Source organism: Xyrauchen texanus, chromosome 22, assembly GCF_025860055.1.
Source record: "Xyrauchen texanus isolate HMW12.3.18 chromosome 22, RBS_HiC_50CHRs, whole genome shotgun sequence".
Classification (NCBI taxonomy): domain Eukaryota; kingdom Metazoa; phylum Chordata; class Actinopteri; order Cypriniformes; family Catostomidae; genus Xyrauchen; species Xyrauchen texanus.
Window position 1 is genome coordinate 41,471,037 of NC_068297.1, and position 19,157 is coordinate 41,490,193.

General features: G+C 43.0%; 1 pseudogene; it reads right to left on the bottom strand.

The window, feature by feature from the left end:
• Positions 1 to 1,365: 1,365 nt before the first annotated feature.
• Positions 1,366 to 17,403, bottom strand: LOC127662713 (uncharacterized; annotated as a pseudogene).
• Between the last annotated feature and the right edge of the window lie 1,754 nt (positions 17,404 to 19,157).

A 19,157-nucleotide genomic window follows, 5' to 3' on the forward strand; every position in this document is an offset into this window, starting at 1 on the left:
ACAGCGCATGTTGAGCCGAACAGTGACCCCTTTGGTGTAGGCTGGTACTACAGTTTCCTGTTCGTTGACCAAGGTGCAGACCTCTGGAATGGTCTGGCCTGACCGGAGGTTCGCAGTGTTGGTTGGAATCACAGGAGGCTGTAAAGTCAGTGGGGCCCACACGACCTCATTAATAATGTCTACATGAGCGTTCAGGCGAATCAGAATGTCTGCTCCAATGTAGACATCATGGGGCAGTTCTGGAAGGACCAGGAAGTAGTGGGTCAGACATCGGTAGTTCCACTTCAAGTTCAAAGCGCAGATCCTTTTGGCAGTCACCATTGTTGATGGGCATGAGTTCAAAGGAAAACAGGTGCGCTTGCTGGCAGATGGAAGGTCCGGTGTGTCTTCAATGAAAGCATTGTATAGTGCGAGACTGATGGCGGAGTTTTCTGCCCATAGTGCAAGTATGATGTCAGTGGTAGTTACACCGTTCAAGTGCAGGTCAGCTGTGACCTTGGGGCAGAAGGAATCAAAGTCTTGGGTGAGCTGAAATGTGCAGAGTAGCGAACTTGAATCTCACTCTGGTGCTGATGCTGTGTCCCTGTGGCTGGCTGTGAGAGTTCCCGTGACCTCTGTGACCTGACAGTCTGGTTCAGGTGTTCGGGGTGGCTGAAGGGGGAGAGATTTGCACACTTGAGCCCAAATCTTCAGCTGTCTGAAGTCCAGCAGGGGCTCGAAGCGGTCTAGCAGATCTTTGCCGATGAGGAGGGGGTATGTGTCCATCGGTGAGATGTACACAGGGTGTACCACACTCATAGGACCAATTGTCAGGTGAATGGGAGCTACCTGTTCAAGCCGGACGTCATTTTGGCTGTATGACTGGACATTTAGCACGCAATTCTGAGATTTTAGAGTTCGATTTTGTCTCTTAGCTTCAAATTTGAGTCTTTCAAAAAGTTCAGCTGATATCAAAGTGAGGTCTGCTCCAGTGTCTACCAGGGCTTCGAGTCTCACCTCATGTTCCACAGTGATGGCGAGATAGAGTTTTCGTGCTACCCCCTTTTCGATCAGATTCCCCAGAAGTATTGGTGTTGGGGCTTGTGTGGTGATCGATAAGCAGTTAGGGTCGGTCTCGGGTGACTCGGTGCAGAGACACACAACCAAAACAGCACTTTCTGGTATCTTAGGGGCTTGGTCACTGGTGTGACGGATTGGGTTGTCCGCTGCAGGATGTGTGGTTGTCAACTGCAGTGAGTGGGTGTCGCTGTCACTTGGTGATGTGATAGCTGGTTCGGTAGTCTGTGTCTGAAGAGCGGTGCTCTTGGTGCTTGGTTCAGTAGGAGGGCAGTCAGGAAGGGTGTTGGTTTCAGGCCTTACACTTAGTCATGAGGAGCCTGACCTGTCCTCTTTGTCTTCCTTGTGAGGTTTCTTATGGAGAAGCTCTTTCAGGATTTTCAAGAGCTCTGCGGTCTCTGACGTGGCCTCACTGTTTTTCTTTGAGGGAGGCTCAGACTTGGACTTGGCTGGGGCATGCCGGAAGGGTTTCCGCTGCGGGCTGTCTGGGCTGGACGTTCTAGTCGATGGGGTTCGGCTCTTTCTGGGCCGTCGGCTGGCTTCCCACGTGGCTCCACCCTTTTGGTTGTGGGGGGGCCGTGGGCTGCCGTAGGATCTTTCAAAGCGCCCGCTCTGGTGCTTAGGACGAGCACCATCACGGCTGCACTGCCCTCTGCTGGCTTGCAACGGTCTTGACTCGTTGTTAAGAGTTGTGTTACTGTGGTGCTGTTGGGCACCCTCTAGTGCCAGCTCTGTGCGCTGATCAGTGACAGGGCAAATGGATGGAATTTTTACAGTCTTTTCAGAAGCAATTTTCTGCATGATGAAAGCTTTATGGGCCAAGTCTAGCAGTTGTTGGGTAGTCATGATGTGAGGACGGGCCAGGACCCCTAAGTGATGGCTCACTGTGGGATGCAGATTTCGGAGAACCAAGGTTCTGAAGTTGACATCTTCTTCCATGCCCGGTTCATTTCGTGCTCCGAAGTAGGCTCGTCGGATTCGTCCGTAGTAGGCCTGTGGCGTTTCTCGCCGAGCCTGCTTGAGGTTCATGGTGGTGATGAGTCCTTGATCAGTTTCTGGATCAGAGAATTCTCTGATGAAAGCCTGCCGCAGCTGTTGGTAGTCTGTTTTGACAGTCTCTGGTTGACGGTCTAGGAAGCTGCATACGTCACGGCTAGACGTAATTCTGAGCAGGTACAATCTGTCCCACGTGGTCACGTGGGGAACAGTGTGCAAGTGAAAGTCAATGTCTTGCAGGTAGGCGTGCACATCGTGGCCTCCTGCAGGGTTTGGGGTGAAAGTAGGGATGTTTCTGGCCAGCTTGTCAAGTTCTTTGGGAGGCATGCCGTGGTTAGTGACCAGGCTTTTGTGGGCGGGCTCCCACCCTTTTGTTGCTGACGGGGGTTCTTGGAGGCCGGCTGGTGACATGTTGAACAGTGGGCTTTCACCCCCCTTTTCAGCTCTGAGCTCTTGGCTGAAAAGCTTGGGCCCACTGGTCAGGGAAAACTCTGTGGTGTGCGTTTCCCTTTTCTGTTCACTTTGCAGTCTATAAGAATGTTTCAGTTCTCTGTGAACAGTGTCAAGTTCATATTTGAGATGGTCTCGGTGCTGAATAAGTTCATGGATTTCAGCTCGGGCCGTGTTCAGGTGCTTTTCACAGGCTCTGGATTTAGCATCTCTGTCTTTTAGTGCAGTCTCTGCTCTTGCAAGGAGAGACTCGCCTTGTCGCAGCTTTTCGTCGAGTTCGTCTCTGGCTTTTCTCTCCGACTGTTCTCTTTGGTCTGTATCTAGGAGAAGATTTTCCAGGGCATTTCAAAGTCTCTCTACTTCCTTTTTCTGTTCTGGGTCCGTTTCATCCTCTTCCTTTCGCTGTTCCTCAGTCTCGAGGCATAGCTGATCTAGATGACTCTGAGTTTTGGCTTGGTTCCTACGGGCCTCCTCCGCTTGGAGTTTTAGCGCTGCGGCCTCCTGCTCCAGGTCGAGGTTGCTTTCCTCACTTATCCGTGCCTGGGCGACGAGATTGTGGGCAAGACTTCCGATGATCTTGGTCCATTCTTTGTGGTTGTAGCTCTGTGTTGGATCGTGGGCCATCAGGCTGTCCAATTCGGCGTCCAGTTGCTCTCGACCTAGGGGCTGTAGGTCCCTGTCGTCCTTGGGTAGGACGGTGTCCATCATTGCGCTCAGCCAGGTCTCGAGGTGATCCCAGTGGGCTGCGGGACTGGACGAATGGGACATACTGGCTTACTGTAGGCGAGAGAAAAACAGCACACACAAAGAGGCCAATGCAAGTACGCGTAGGGTTAGCGAGCTACAATGAGGTGGCTATTGTCAGCCGTAATTTTGACTAACTGGGGTAGACAGTTAGACAGTTAGGTGGGCCGAATTTTGCGGGTCAGTGCAGGTCTAAATAAAGGATTTGACAAGGCGGCAGCCCACAAGGGTCATCTGATGATGCGGGCTGCCTGTTTGTCTCTTTATTCAGTGTTCCTTGATGGCTCTTGTAGGCTCTGTCTTAATGTGAACTGGAAGTACACACTACGACAGAACAGAACAGCAGAATAAAGTAGAACACAATTAATGTTAGGAATAGATAGGCAGGAGAAAAAGGGCCTAAGTCTACCACCACTGCTAGGGTTTATGATAGGACCAACAGGGTGGGGCGCTATCGAGGTATAAACCCTAGGAAGATGGTGTGGCTTAGGGGAGAGAAAGAAAGGAAATGGGCCAAATGCTTAAATGACCGGGTGAATGTCTACTATTATGTGGCCTATACTGGTGGATGGATTTTATCTTCTTTTAGTTTGCCTGGGGTGAATCGATGTCACTCTGCTGGGGACCAGCGAGTGGTCAATCTTTCCAACGGTTCCAAACACTTGACCGCAGTGTCCCCGGGCCCTCTGCTACTATCACGGTGCGCCCTCTCAAACAACTTGACTTTAAACACAACCGGCAACACCAAGGTGTCAACTGTCAGACGGCACGACAAGATTGGATTTTCCCTAGAACCCTCGTAAGAGTGGCCCCTCTTCAGGCCCTGGTTTAGGTAATTATTCCAAACTTGCCTTGTGTGTCGACTGACGGGGTTGACTTTCCTTTGGAGTGCCCAATTGCTGATGTCGTTGCGTGCCGCACCAATGAAAAGAGACAGAAGAGTCCGAGATTCACATACGGCCAGCGTCGGTAACGCCGGTTGGATAAACCAGCTTGCTGGGAACCAACCAGAGATGACTGTCGAATCACCACAGCACACTAGGGAATTCTACATACAAATACAGAACATGATTTAGCAAGTGAAAGTCCTAAAGTGAATTAAGGCTTTCTTGTTTAACCCAAATTGAGTAATTATGTGTGTAGAAATAACAGGCAAAAGCTTTACCAAATAATGATAAATAAAGAAGTTTGATACTGATGTTAATTATCAAAACAATCCAACCACAAGAAAAGACAGAAGTAAACAAGGCGGGATGAACAGACAAACTTAATTTAAATTAAATTTAAACCTGTTAAACTCAATTTAAATAAGCGTGAAAAGAGATGTCAAGTAACATCTAAGATAGTAAGGATACAGTCGTAATAAAGTATCAAAGAGGGAAAAAAAATAATAATATTAATAATAATTAATAATAATTAATAACATTAATTAATAATAATTGAAATGAGAAACTTAATTCAAATTTACATTCGAAATTTGTTTGTTTCAAACCAAATTTGAATAAGTGCAAGAAAAGTTAGAGATCAGAATTATATTCGATGATAATCACGATTGCCGTAAGACATCAGTGATAGCATCTGAAATAAAACCAACTGGAAATTAACCACTTCAAAACAGAACGCAAGGAGGAAGGAAGTGATAAACCGACTTAGCAGGGGAGGCCCCAAAGGGGGCACGTTTCCTCTAAGTGGGCATTAGTCACTGGACTGAGACTTAACTTTAAATATAAATTCAAATCTTGTTTGAACCCAATTAAGTGTAACAGTCGGAGGTAGAAGAATTGTTTAACATCCAATAATATTAGCACAAGCAAAGCTTGTAAATGCCAATATGTATTGACAGTTAAACCACCCTTTCAATATTCACAGGGAGAAAGAATTTGAGAAAAGAAATGACCTACAATGAATGTCCACACGATGGCATACTTGTGCTCGCGCAAAATGACATCATGGGGTGAGAGTAATTGGCGAAATTAAATTAAATAAATATATATGACCTGTCTGCTAATGTCCACACGATGGCGTACTTGCGCACGCGCAAGATGACGTCATGGGGTGGGAGTAACTTGAGAACTAATCAAGCACTTACAGGCTGCCCTCTAGTGTTTGTCTGCGGAATAACATTCCGTGTGATTTCAAATCCGAGAGAGAATTCTCACGCTTGGATTTTCTGCAAAATCACAATTATTCAATTGAAACCTCGGCGGGTCTGTTTTTTTCTTTTTGGTGCTATACTCCACACAAACGGCGTGGCAGATTTTTTTCCTGCACTACGAGTAAATGTGGACAACAGGAATTGTACGTCTGTTATTCGGCTCCCATACACATCAGAAATATAGCACTTATTCAAAATGTATTAGGTTTTCGATTGATTAGCTACGTCAATGTAAACCAGGAGTTAATTTTATAACGATTATAATCTCAGGCCTTACTAAGCTGAGAAAAGGAGCATCGTTTAACCCAATCTTTTTATCACCCTGAAAGAAGAGCTTCGTTCTGAACAGGGGATTTATAATATTAATTGTAATATTAAAATATAGCGCGTCTTTACAGAAGCAATTTTAATATTATGAACTGCAGTTTTCTTTATCACTCAACAGTGGCAACAAATGTTTAGACATTATTTAGCAACTTGTTAATCGTGTTGAACTGGGACGGGCTTTTTGTGCCTTTCAGTTCGGCGCGCTCGCGTACAAAATTAACAACCAAAATACACAAAATTGACAATGCATTCGTTCACAAAACAAAGCTTAAAATGTGCCCGCATTAATCTCCACCATTATGTAGAGTATCCAGGTCAGGTTTTGGGAATGTACGACTAATATTAATGATCGTAATCAATGATTAATCATACGGTTTTGACTAGATAACAATACATACAAAAACGCCCCAAAAAGGGCTTATATAGTCCAAGAGCCTGCTTCAATATATATATAGATAATTAAACACAACGAATTATAATTAATTAGGAATATACATCACATGCAGACAGGCTATATTAATTTTAATAACACCTTAAGGGAATTGAACCGTATCGCGTCCAACCAGTTCGTCCGCCGAACCACTTTGCTCGATACTCCTGATCAATTCTCCAGAAGGTTTATTCTTAGTATAAGCATTACTTAATCAAAGCACGTTAACTTACTTTGATAATATCAGCTCGTAACTTTAGATCGCACATTAAAGAGGCTTTGTTTTATGACCAACAAACACAGACAATCACGCGTATAATTGGGTTTAATACAAGGAACTAGGATATATCACTACACTTAACAAACAAACATTTAACATAGAATAAACATAAAATAAACAAAGTAGACACAGTAAGGGAAAATGAAGAATTATTAGAAGTATGGCAAACTTATTTCAACAATTAACCCTTTGGAGCCAGCACGGAAATTACACACTGTAACGCATTTGAATTTCAATGAAATAATACTTGCACAATGGACCTTTGTGTGTCTGAGCAAGACTGCGCTTATGACGTGGCCTCGTGGCGTCCTTGAGATGGCTTTCTGTCGGTGTTTCCAGAGCGTGGGTGGTTCGCGGAAAGTTCGAAGCGTCTTAGCGGGTAACTGTTGAAGAGTCGACGGGTGTTCCGGAAAGTTGCAGAGCGTTCAGGGGAGTCCGAGGGAGGGGAAGAGAGAGAGTTGAAATGTTGTTCCAAAGGGGTCCAGAAGAACGGGGGAAGGGTGCAGAAGAGAAGAGATGCCGGGGAAGCGAAGATGCAAATGAGTTGAAATGTTCAGCAGAAGAGAGAGTGAGTCAAAGTTGGAGCTTGACTTTTAAGGCAGGGAGGTCACATCTCCTTTGGGAGAAGTGACCCAATGAGACCCCTCCGTTTTGGGCGCGAGTTTGTTTCTTTGTTCTGCCAAGGCTCTTCATTTGCATACTTTACGACAGAGTCCTGGATGTGGTTTGAATCACTCAAACGATGGTAACACATAGCAGAATACGTTTTAATGTGACCATATATATATATTCAGCTAGGGCAAGTCGTAAGGTTTAATTTGATACCAAGAAACGTGTATTTAGTACACTTAAAAGTGGATATACATTTTAAGACCCTTATTTAAAGCTCCAGAGTTTAACTAACACAACTAAACAAATTTTTACTAGTTTAATATAACATCAGAAATACACAACATACAGGGATTAAACGTATTTCCTTAAAAATAAACCCTTCTAGGTTTTAAAATGAAAGACACACATTCTGTTGCCAACTTTCCACGTGCCTTGCTCACATGGTACGGCACGAGGATTTGGAGTGTAGATTTGAGTCACATGGGCAAGGGGGTTTGTCAATAGCGCATTATACTTCACAGACTAGCTGGCGCTATTCCAGTGATTTAGATAAGATTTAACAGTGGGTTCATTGTATTCAGAATCCATGACTCCATGATTCCCCTTCATACTCTACATTGTTAAATAATACTTTACTGCGTTACCACTTACTTTACTGTTTGTGGTCATTTTAGAACGGAAACAGTTTTTTTTCTTTTTTGTTAGAGAAATTATAACATTTCTTCTTCCTTAAAGTAAAAACAATAAAATTCTGCCCTTCTTTTAGATTTTTTACATCAATCACTTTTATGTAAACCGTGAACAGTAAAGGTGTCGCTTTTTTACAACCGCTTAGACTTATCGTATCAAGTCCACTTTTTGTGTGTTCAGATGGGGCATAAATGGTTACATATTATTAGATTTGTCTTAAGAATTGTCTTACGTATGTTTATATATTTTTACCAAAAATAAGACAAAAAATACTCTGTAAGAATATTTTTACAGTAAATATTTTACATGCAAATAGTTACAAAAAACAGCAAGTTGAAAAAAGACTTTTACAATTTCTGAAGATGATGTGAATGGTGCTTGCCCGAGCAAAACAAGGTTTTTCTGGGTGGTTACCAGGGTGTGAAAATTGGCCCCACTGTTTTTAAAATTAACTTTAAAACATCCATAGGACTACTGCAAATCTGGAGTGGAATTGTTTTTAAGAGAATATGGGGAGTGATATGGGGGAATTGAAGGGGTACCCGGTTTATGCACAGGACACCACTGTTTTCAGTTGTGTTCTAGCTTAATTCCTATAGTTTAATTTAGGTGCATCCCAATCTGCACACTTCTGCAGTATTCTACACCATTTTGTAGAGTAAGTATTGCGAGTAATATGTTAACCCTGAAAATGAAACAAAAAGAAGTATACTACAAGTTCCCGGATGATGCACTTCTTCAACTGAAATTATGGAGTGTTGAATGTTGGACACTTCATGCGCTTAGTGCTCGCGGCTTGCCGTACTTAGCGGAAGGGGCGGAGTTACCAGGCTGCATTGTTGGCCTGACAAAAACAATTGTAAATAATGCAGAATGTCGTGACTAGTGAAACTTCTGTGACAACAACAAGATACAAATATAAGTTAAATGCTTTACATTGTTAGAGATACAAATGTTGAACTGATGTTGGCTAATGTGCTAATGCTAGCGGCAACACATCACACGCGTTTGAAATGCCAAACCCATCCTCTGTTAAACGGCAAATTCTTCTGTGTAGTAAAACATTTTAACATTTTGCATTTGGGACAATACTACACTTCTTTAATACTAGAGTAAAAGTACAGATAACTGTATGGAAATTGACTCTGAACAAGTGTTACCAGGTGGCGTGAGCGGCTGTGGTTCAGCAGTTGTCTGGATTGCAGTCTCTGCTGCTGCAGCTGTTGAATGGCAAACTGCTGCTGGTAGCTGCCTGCATTCGATTATTTCTTCTGCTGAACAGATGGAACACTGGCTGGATCTCCATCACATACTGACTTTGGTTCACTCACAGCCCTCCCACTGCAGAGTACAGACAGAATCAACTGTCAACAGCAGAGAACAAGCAAAGAAACAGCAATTCTGTGTGCCAGCAGCCTTGTTACGAACAAGAGGAGAGCAGATTGCTGCTGCCGTAAAAACATATTACTTATAAGATCATCACGTCATGGCTCATAAACTGCCTGGCTGTCTTCTTAAGGTGCGGCCACATTTACCGTCACACGGCAAAATACAGTTGTCTCAATGGGAATCCAGGTTTTGTGAATTTACAAGCGAATTTGCCATGTTGACCAGTAGGATGTTGCTTGGGTTGGCAGTGTGAATGTGTGGATGGTGCTTCGTACAGTAAATATTCATAATGAACTAGGATATCATTTTAGAGGCAAATTTTTTTACTTTACTCTCACTGAGTATATATTGCAGCATTAAAAAGAGGCTGCTTGGCTATTCATTTTTTGCTGGTTTCACACACGCTCAACATTGGCCTGTGCCTTCTTCGCCCACAGAACTTTGCTGTGCAAAGATAAATGTAACCATGCACGAAAGGCCTCTTCACACCAAGCCCGCTTTTTCGGTGTAAAAGTTAGTTCTGAATGATCTTTTGTATAGGAACAGTGCATTCTTTTGGCGCTTTTCACATCGGGTCCGACAAATCGTCTGCTGACAATCAGAGGGTTTTTTTGTATGGAGAGAAGTCCGATATTTTTCCCTTCGGATTGCGATTAACAATGACTGATCAATGATATATAAGCTTTTTGTCATTTTGTCATCCAGCACGTTGGTGGCGCTAATCAACTGGCAAACACAGGTGCTGGTCTTCTCGTCTCATGCAAAAAACTCTGAATTCAGTACAAATATGCAGTACATAAACAACATAGAAGCTGCAAATACATCTTCATTTTCTAATATTTCTAAAATGTTTTGTGTTAATGTACATTATTTAAAATGAATCACTGTGCCTGTTAGATTATCCTAGCATGTAAAATAACAGTGAGGTTCGGCAATTAGTTTGGAATAACCTCAACCTAAAATATCACCTAAACAGATTCTTTACATTCAATAATTTACTACAAGTGAAGCCAAACGAATTGCGATTTTATTTGCAAGTATTCCTGCAATGGTGTTCTTTTTCTCACCACATACAAGAAACCCATACAATTCACTACAATTATAAAATAAATGAATGACGAAAATATTGTAAGTCATTGCGTTATGCAGCAGCGCTCATAATTGATCTCACTCATCTAAAAAACACAGATATTATATCCCTTCAAAAGCATTAAACACATGGAAAGAACAAAATGAAACAGTTACACCAAATTAGTTAACTAAATGCCTTAACAGTGATACAAATATTAACTGTATGCATTGACAGGTCCGAGCAGGAAAACATAATAAGCAACAGCTTCGCCTACTGTACAGGGGTGAAATTGTTTTTCACTTTATTTGTTGCAGTCTCAGTGTGAATAGACCTTTAAGCAGCATCCTAGGCAAGGCAAGGCAAGTTTATTTATATAGCACATTTCATACACAATGGTAATTCAAAGTGCTTTACATAGAAGAGATTAAAATAAGAATAAAAAAATAAGAATAATTGAAACAGTTTAGAATAAAATAAAATAAAATACAGTACAAACAGTCGGACACACAGTGGCACAGTGCTCATTCAGTAAATGATGTGTTTTGAGTCTGGATTTGAATGTGACTAATGTAGGAGCACATCTGATCTCTTCTGGAAGCTGGTTCCAGCTGCGGCTGGCATAATAGCTAAAAGCAGACTCTCCTTGCTTAGAGTGAACCCTTGGTATTTCTAGCTGATGTGATCCTAATGATCTGAGTGATCTGTTGGGTTTATATTCAGTGAGCATATCTGCAATATATTGAGGTCCTAGCCCATTGAGTGATTTATATACCAGTAATAATACTTTAAAATCAATCCTAAATGTAACTGGGAGCCAGTGTATAGACCTGAGGACTGGTGTGATATGTTCATATTTTCTGGTTCTGCTCAGAATCCTGGCAGCAGCGTTCTGAATGAGCTGCAACTGTCTTATGGTCTTTTTGGGAAGGCCAGTGAGGAGTCCATTACAATAATCCATCCTGCTGGTGATGAAAGCACGCACAAGTTTCTCTAGGTCTTGACTGGAAACAAAGCATCTAATTCTTGCAATATTTTTCAGATGATAGTATGCTGATTTAGTTATTGCTTTGACATGACTACTGAAACTGAGGTCTGACTCTAGAGACACACCAAGATTCCTGACTTGATTTTTAGTTGTTTGACCCCTAGCGTCAAGGTATGCATTCACCTTGAGAACGTCATCTTTGTTTCCAAACACAATGACTTCAGTTTTGTCTTTGTTTAACTGAAGAAAGTTTTAATTCATCAATGCATTGGCACAGGGAGTCAATGGGGCTGTAATCGTTAGGAGATAGGGCTAAGTAGATCTGTGTGTCGTCTGCATAGCTGTGGTAAGCAATTTGGTTCTTTCTCATTATTTGGCTCATTGGGAGCATATACAGGTTGAACAGGAGTGGCGCAAGAATTGAGCCTTGAGGGACTCCGCATGTCATGGACGTCCACTCAGACTTATGGTCTCCTATACTCACATAATAACCTCTCCTTCTAAGTATGACCTGAACCATTTTAGGACCATCCCAGAAAGCCCCACCCAGTTTTCCAGCCTGTCAAGAAGTATGTTGTGATCGACAGTGTCAAATTCAGCACTGAGGTCGAGTAGTACCAGTACTGATAATTTTCCTGTATCAGTATTTAAGCGAATATCGTTTATTATCTTTATGAGCGCTGTCTCTGTGCTGTGATGCGATCGGAAACCGGATTGAAAATTGTCAAAGTATCCATTTCAAGAATTTGTTCAGCTGATTGAAGACAACTTTTTCAATGATCTTGCCTATGAAAGGAAGATTTGAGATCGTTCTATAGTTGCTTAATATGGTCTTATCCAGATTGCTCTTTTTCAAGAGGGGCTTGACAACTGCAGTTTTCAGGGAGTTTGGAAAACTCCCAGAGAGAAGTGAAGAGTTTATCACTTCTAGGAGATCTGCTTCTAAACAGTTGACCACACTTTTGAAAAAAGATGTGGGAAGTTCATCAAGGGCGCAGGTTGATGTTTTAATCAATTGCCATCAATTTCTTTGAAATCAGACATAGTAACTACTTTCTCAGGTTGTGGTTTGATTTGTCTGACCCCAGCACAACTCAAGGATGTGCTGATCACCTTTCTGATATTATTCATTTTTTTCAGAGAAGAAAGAAGCAAACTCACTGCACTTGCTGTCTGAAAGCATTTCACTAGGAATCTGGCTTGGGGGGTTTGTCAGTCTCTCTACAGTCGCAAAAAGAGTGCGTGTGTTGTTTAAGTTGCTGTTTATAATATTCGAGAAGAAAGTCTGTCTAGCTTTGCCTAGTTCCATATTAAAAGCATGGATGCTGTCTTTGTAGAGGTTATAATGGACTACAAGTTTTGTCTTCCCCCACATGCGCTCTGCTTTTCTGCATTGTCTTTTCATATTTTGCACTGCTGTTGAGTTTCTCCAAGGTGCCTTTTGTCTGCCATTCTTCTTCCTGACTTTCACAGGAGCAATATCATCAATTACACTTTTAACTTTTGAGTTAAAGAATCAAGGAGAAAATCAACAGAGTCAGCAGATATACTTGGTGTTAAAGATATAGCCTTCATAAATATTATACTAGTGTTCTCATTTAAGCATCTCTTCTTGACAGACACAGATCTAGCTTCAATGGCAGGAGAGATTAATATATCAAAGAAAATACAGAATTGATCAGACAGTGCTACATCCTTAATAACAATCGATGAAATGTTTAGACCCTTACTGATAAGTAAATCTAGAGTGTGTCCATGATTGTGTGTGGGTCCATGTACATGCTGAGTCGGATCAAAAGTTTTTAAAACAGTTTTGATTTCTTTTGTCATATTGGTTTCTGCATTATCTATGTGAATGTTAAAGTCTCCAGCAATGGCAAAACAGTCAAACTCTGAGGTAATTGTTGATAACAGTTCAGTAAAGTCCTCAGCGAAGGCTGGAGAGTATTTTGGAGGCCTGTAAATAATGATAAGTAAAATGCGTGGAGCACCTTTTAACACACTACCCAGATATTCGAAAGACGGGTAATTCCCAAATGATATTTGCTTACATTGATAGACATCTTTAAAGAGAGCAGCTAAACCCCCACCTCTCCTACCTTCTCTGCAGACACTCAAATAAGTAAAGTTAGGAGGGGATGTTTCATTAAGGACTGTTGCACTACAGCTGTCTTCTAGCCAAGTTTCATTTAGAAACATAAAATCCAGGTTGTATGTGCTTATTAAGTGATTGACTAGAAGTGATATATTTTTAAGTGAGTGGATGTTTAAAAGTGCTAACTTAACAGTTTTTGTCCCCACAGCAATCTTAGTTTGGCGTGTAATAGGCACCAGATTAGATGGGTTTGCTGTACGGCTTTTGAAGGCCTTAGACTTTCTATGATGTAATCGAACAGCAATAGAGAAAGATACAGGCATCCTAAATGAAATACAGTAAGTGACTCATTTGGAATGCTTTACATTGACAGTGTGTGTTGTTGTTTTTTTATTAGACTGACCTCTTTTTTATAGTTTCTTTCAATATTGAAAAAAGAATAAGTACATTTCAACATTCATCCACCATCTTGGATGGATTACTTAAAATTGTCGCAATGCATTTGCTTCTTCTGTTAAGGAATTTTTATTGATTCTTATGTGAAATATGAAAAAACAAAACATAAACACACAGAATCATCTTAACTATCATAATTTACACCTCCCCCTCCCCACCCTGTCCCTCAACAAATCTCCCTGTGGTCAAAGCCTAAATTACACCATGCACACAAATAAAGCAAATAAACCAAAGAAAATATTTGACAAAATAAAAAAATATAAAAATCAACAATCAAAGAGAAAAGAAAGAAATCCACAAAGAATAGAATTTACAATTACCACCAGAATTCGGTTTCTCTCCACATGGCCCTCATTGAGAGCCTTCCGGAAAGGCCAAAAACCTGTCCCATTTCTTACCATACGTGTCTATTTTACCAAGATATCAAATGTCGCAACCCTGCCCAATGAACCATGAATCATTACACTAATTTGGACCCAGCTTTTTGGATATTTGTCACCTACTTTAATAACCACCCCATCAGTCAATATACATTGTCTGCTGACGAATTAAATTTGATTTTCTAAAACCTCACATGTAAAAATCTGGACTCTTATTCAGAATTCTTGAATCTTGGTGCAGAACCATAGAGCTTTTGTCTCCATCCTCCAACTCACATCGACAGCAGATCGGTGTGTCTTTTAAACCAAGCCTAAGCAATATAGATGGAGTCCAGTAGAAACAAAGAAAAAAGTACTGTAAATACCTGACAAATTGAGACCTAGAAATCCCAAATTGCTGGGTTATATTTTCAAATTATATCAAAGGTCAGTTTTCATAAAGGTCACCAAGTGTAGCAACACTTCTCTCAATCCATTCTTTCCAGCAAAAGGGGGGCTTGTTAATACATGATTTGGGGTTCAGCCATATGCTTGAGGAAACATTTAGGTGAGTAACAAAACCCTAGTCCATGCTGAATATAAGTGTGAAATAATAGGATGCATTTTTACTTCTCTATGCTTTTTAATAGAAAGACTTTGCAATGGTAGGATTGAGGCAAGGTCTTCTTGTTCAGTGTTGTACCAGGGAGTGGCTCTCTCTGGTGGAAGAGACCTATGAGCCAAGTGTCTAAGATTAAAAGCATAGTAATAAAACAAAATTTTGGGGAGGCATAAACCTCCTTTGTCAATCAGTTTATGTAATGTACTGAAATGCAACCAACGTCGTTTACAATTCCAAATAAAAGACTTTAATAGATATCCTATCACATTGTTTAAAATAAGAAAGAGGAACTTCTAGATGGAGGTACTGTGGTAAATAATTTAATTTGGGAATACAATTCATTTTTAGAACATTGACCTTCCCAGCCAAAGACAAATGTAGTGAAGCCCACCTATCAATATCACACATGAACCTTTTCATTAATAGGTCAAAATTAACTAACTAAATCTCTCAAATTTGCTGGAAATTAAATACCTAAATACCCAGTGCCTTGCTTGGGCCAGTGGAAGGCACCAGGTTGGAAAGCTGTGGTACGGCAATATGCTGTCAGAGCAAGAGCTTCCGATTTAGACCAATTCACCCTGTATCCAGAAAAATTTGAGAAATAATTAATAATTTTCTGGAGGCTAGGCATAGATCTTTTAGGGTCAGAGACAAATAATAATATATCATTTGCGTAGAGTAAAAGTTTATGCAACACACCTGCTGCAGAGGACAGCCTTGCCGGGTTCCCCTACCAAGAGGGAAAAAAATTGTCTAGGTTACGGATGTAACCTCCGATCCCTGATGGAGGGAACGAGACGTTGTGTCGAAGAAGCGACACTAGGGGTCTCTCTTGAGCGCCGAATATACCTCTGATCAATGGAAAAAGGCCAATGAGATGTTGGCAGACAGAATTTGCATGTCCCACCCCCAAACATACGGGTATAAAGGCGGGGAAATGCATCTGTTTCATTCTGGATTTTTCTGAGGAGCCGGAAATGGTCCGGCCACAATAGTGGCTCGGCTCAGCGACCTGGCCGGGAGGACACAACATCTCGTTCCCTCCATCAGGGAATGGAGGTTACCTCCGTAACCTAGACGTTCCCCGTCTGTCGATCACTTCGACGTTGTGTCGAAGAAGCGACACTAGAGGTCCAATTTAAATCACGCCATGCGCTGAGCCATGTACGTGTACTGCTGACACAGGGGCAGGCAGGTACTTGACGTGCCAAAACGACCAGCTGTATCAGACTGCACGTACCCTTCCCCCAATGCCCCATAAAGTCGTCGGAATCCTTATAGTTACCCTAGAACTGGCCGAGCCTAGCCAGGCCTCTTTTCTCTCTATGTTTCTCGCATAGAGTCAACGGCTGGGGCCCTTACACGTATCGGGGAAGGGGGTCTTACCCAGTTTCCTATTCTTTCAGGGGGAAAAGACCCTGCGGAGACCACACCTGCCCAGAGAGGGGGAGATAAGAGTGGTGGCATACACCACATGGCAAACTGAATTACGTAACCGAGTCGGATGGTCCTGGCCAGCCAGCGTGACGGGATGGGAAGTGAAAGCCACGCATCCAAGCTCCATGCTAGGGGCACTAACGGGACAATTATTTTTGACATACCCGGCGGAGCTTCACAGCGGGGCAGAGCAGGTATTACGGCGTCAGGAGGTAAAGGTGCGTCCTGAGGCTTTGGTGTTGATAAAAGTCTCGAAGCACTTACCTTGCACCACACACCTGGCAGGGGGCAGGTTAGTAACTGAGGAGGAGGTCTGGTGAGGCGACATCTAGACTCATCAGAACCGGCCGGCCGGGGAACAGTCTTGGGGCTGAAGCGGGCGGTTCGCGTCCAGCATGCCGGGCCTGTTGAGGAGTGGTGGCAGAGTGCCGATAATGACATTTGCGGGCCAGGTGACCCAGAGACAAAGGAAATAGCACTTTTATTGACAATGTGGGTACTGCAGCCCCAAGGGGGTGCGGCAAATGAAATAAATTCAAACAAGAATTGTCCTCCTGGCCCTCCACCGGGGGACGGAGTGGTCTGTTTACCAGCTCCGGAGCGAACGTCTTGGTATCTGGGTCGGTCGTCTCAGGAGCGCCTGGGAGCCTTCTGGGTCCTCGAGGGGATCCGTGAGACGGGGGGAATACGCTTCCTGCGGGGCGCTCAACGCAGGGGCTGAGAGCTGGGCCTGGGTTGAGGCGGAGCTGCTTGTTTCTTAGCCGCAGGAGGACGCCCTTGGCGGCATTCTTGGGGCACAGGTGGATCGCAACCGCCCTATACATCTGGGGAATTTCCACGTACCTGTGGGCTGCTCCGCTGTCGAGGGTAGTGAGAGCGGATGAGTGAGGGGCTTTGTGACGAGTGGAGAGGGGTGCTCTCCATGCAGTCGTCAGCTCATCATACACCTCCGGGAAGAAAGGGACCAGGGGGTGGGGGGCTTGGCTGTGAGTGGCAGGCAGACCCAAGGAACCAATCATCCAGCCGCGATGGGATTCCAGTCCAGCCCTCCGATGCAGTGGTGAGCTCATCCAGCTTGGGGAGGCTCAAGAGGATAGGCAGGCTGGCTGTGAGGCAAGCCGCTGTTGCCTCGAGCCCGTACGGAAGTCAACGAGTGTGCCAGGGGAAGGATGGTTCGTGGGGGTGTACCCGGCGAAACCACGCCCACTGCCAACCCCAGATCGCCTCCAACGCCAACCACGTCATCCTCAATCCCGTGGGAAGAAGGAGCGACGCGGGGGGGCGGATGGAGTGGCATTCCTTTGGTTGAAGGAAAGCCGCGACCGCTACGTTGCCATGGTAGCGAACCATCCACAAATCCTGCCTCGGTGTGATCACAGCCCAGACACACGAGACAGCGCCTGTGGCCGTCTGAAGTGGAGAGCACTCTACCGCATCCAGGAACTACACAGGGGCAGAAAGGCATCTTTATAAAAAGGACATTCAATGCCGCTGTGTATTGCTCTTTTAGAGGAAAATACTCTTTTAGAAAAAATCATTCTTTTAGTTTGCGTTGTCGAAGCACTCAGAGGCAAACTGCACTGCCGTGCAGAGGAGAAAGCCGCTGTAGATCCAACAGCAGATCTCTCAGAGGTAAGACATTTACATTTACATTTACATTTATGCATTTGGCAGACGCTTTTATCCAAAGCGACTTACAGTGCAATTAATACAGGGACAATCCCCCTGGAGCAACCTGGAGTTAAGTGCCTTGCTCAAGGACACAATGGTGGTGGCTGTGGGGCTCGAACCAGTGTCTTTCTGATTACCAGATTACCAGTTATGTGCTTAGACCACTACACCACCACCACTCCGTAAGAGGAACAGGTGTGTGACTCGCAGCTTGCTGCATACACAACCATCGGCTCCGAAGAAAATTTTGGAATGAAACGCATTTCCCCGCCTTTATACCAGTATGTCCGGGGGCGGGACATGCAAATTCTGTCTGCCAACTTCTCATTGGCCTTTTTTCATAGATCAGAGGTATATTCGGCGCTCAAGAGAGACCCCTAGTGTCACTTCTTTGATTGTAATTTTAGACAATATTTTTACATCTAACTGGATCAGGGAAATTGGACGATAACATTTACATTAATTTGGGTCTTTTTTAAGAATGAGACTGATCAGGGCTTACATCATGGTTGGTGGTAGTCACCTTTCTTTAACGACTCTTTGTAAACTTCTAACATAAGTGGAGCCAGTTCTTTGACATCAGATCTAAAAATGTCTGCGGCAAAACCATCTGGCCCTGGTGCTTTACCTGTTGACAAGACTTTAATTACCTCAACAAGCTCCTCCAAAGTAATATCTGAGTCAAGAAAGTCTTTTTGATCATTCCTCAATTTAGGAAGTTCTAATGTCTCTATAAAGTTGCTAATATCTATATCGGTATATGTGGACATGGAACTATAAAGATTGAAATAGAATTCTTTAAAAGGCTTTATCAATATCTGTGGCAGAAGTAAATATACAACATATGTGTGGTAAAAGTAAATATATTGCCTCCAGAAGACTTCACTGAAGGAATGATGGGGAAAAAAAAAACTCTCTCCGTTTTATGTATATGGCAAGGGTTTCCCTGGTGGTCCCCCAACTCAAAGTATGTCTGTCTTGCCCTGAATAACCAAAACTCTACCTTCTGTGACAAAAACGTATTGTAGCTATACTTTAGCTGAGTCAAGTCTCTAAGACCATTGGATGACATTCGGTGCTTCAGCTCTGTTTCAAATCTCTATTCCAATTCTATAAATTCCTGTGCTTTGATATTTTTAATGAATGATGCATATTGTATAATCTGCCCCTAAGAACTGCCTTAAGCGCATCCCATGCCACGCCCACAGAGGACACTGAGGACCAATTGGTTTCTATTTAAGTCTTTAATATTTGTTGAAATACTGGCTGCTGTAGAAGGGATGTATCAAAGTGCCATATATATGATTTTCTTTTCTCTGTATGCGGCA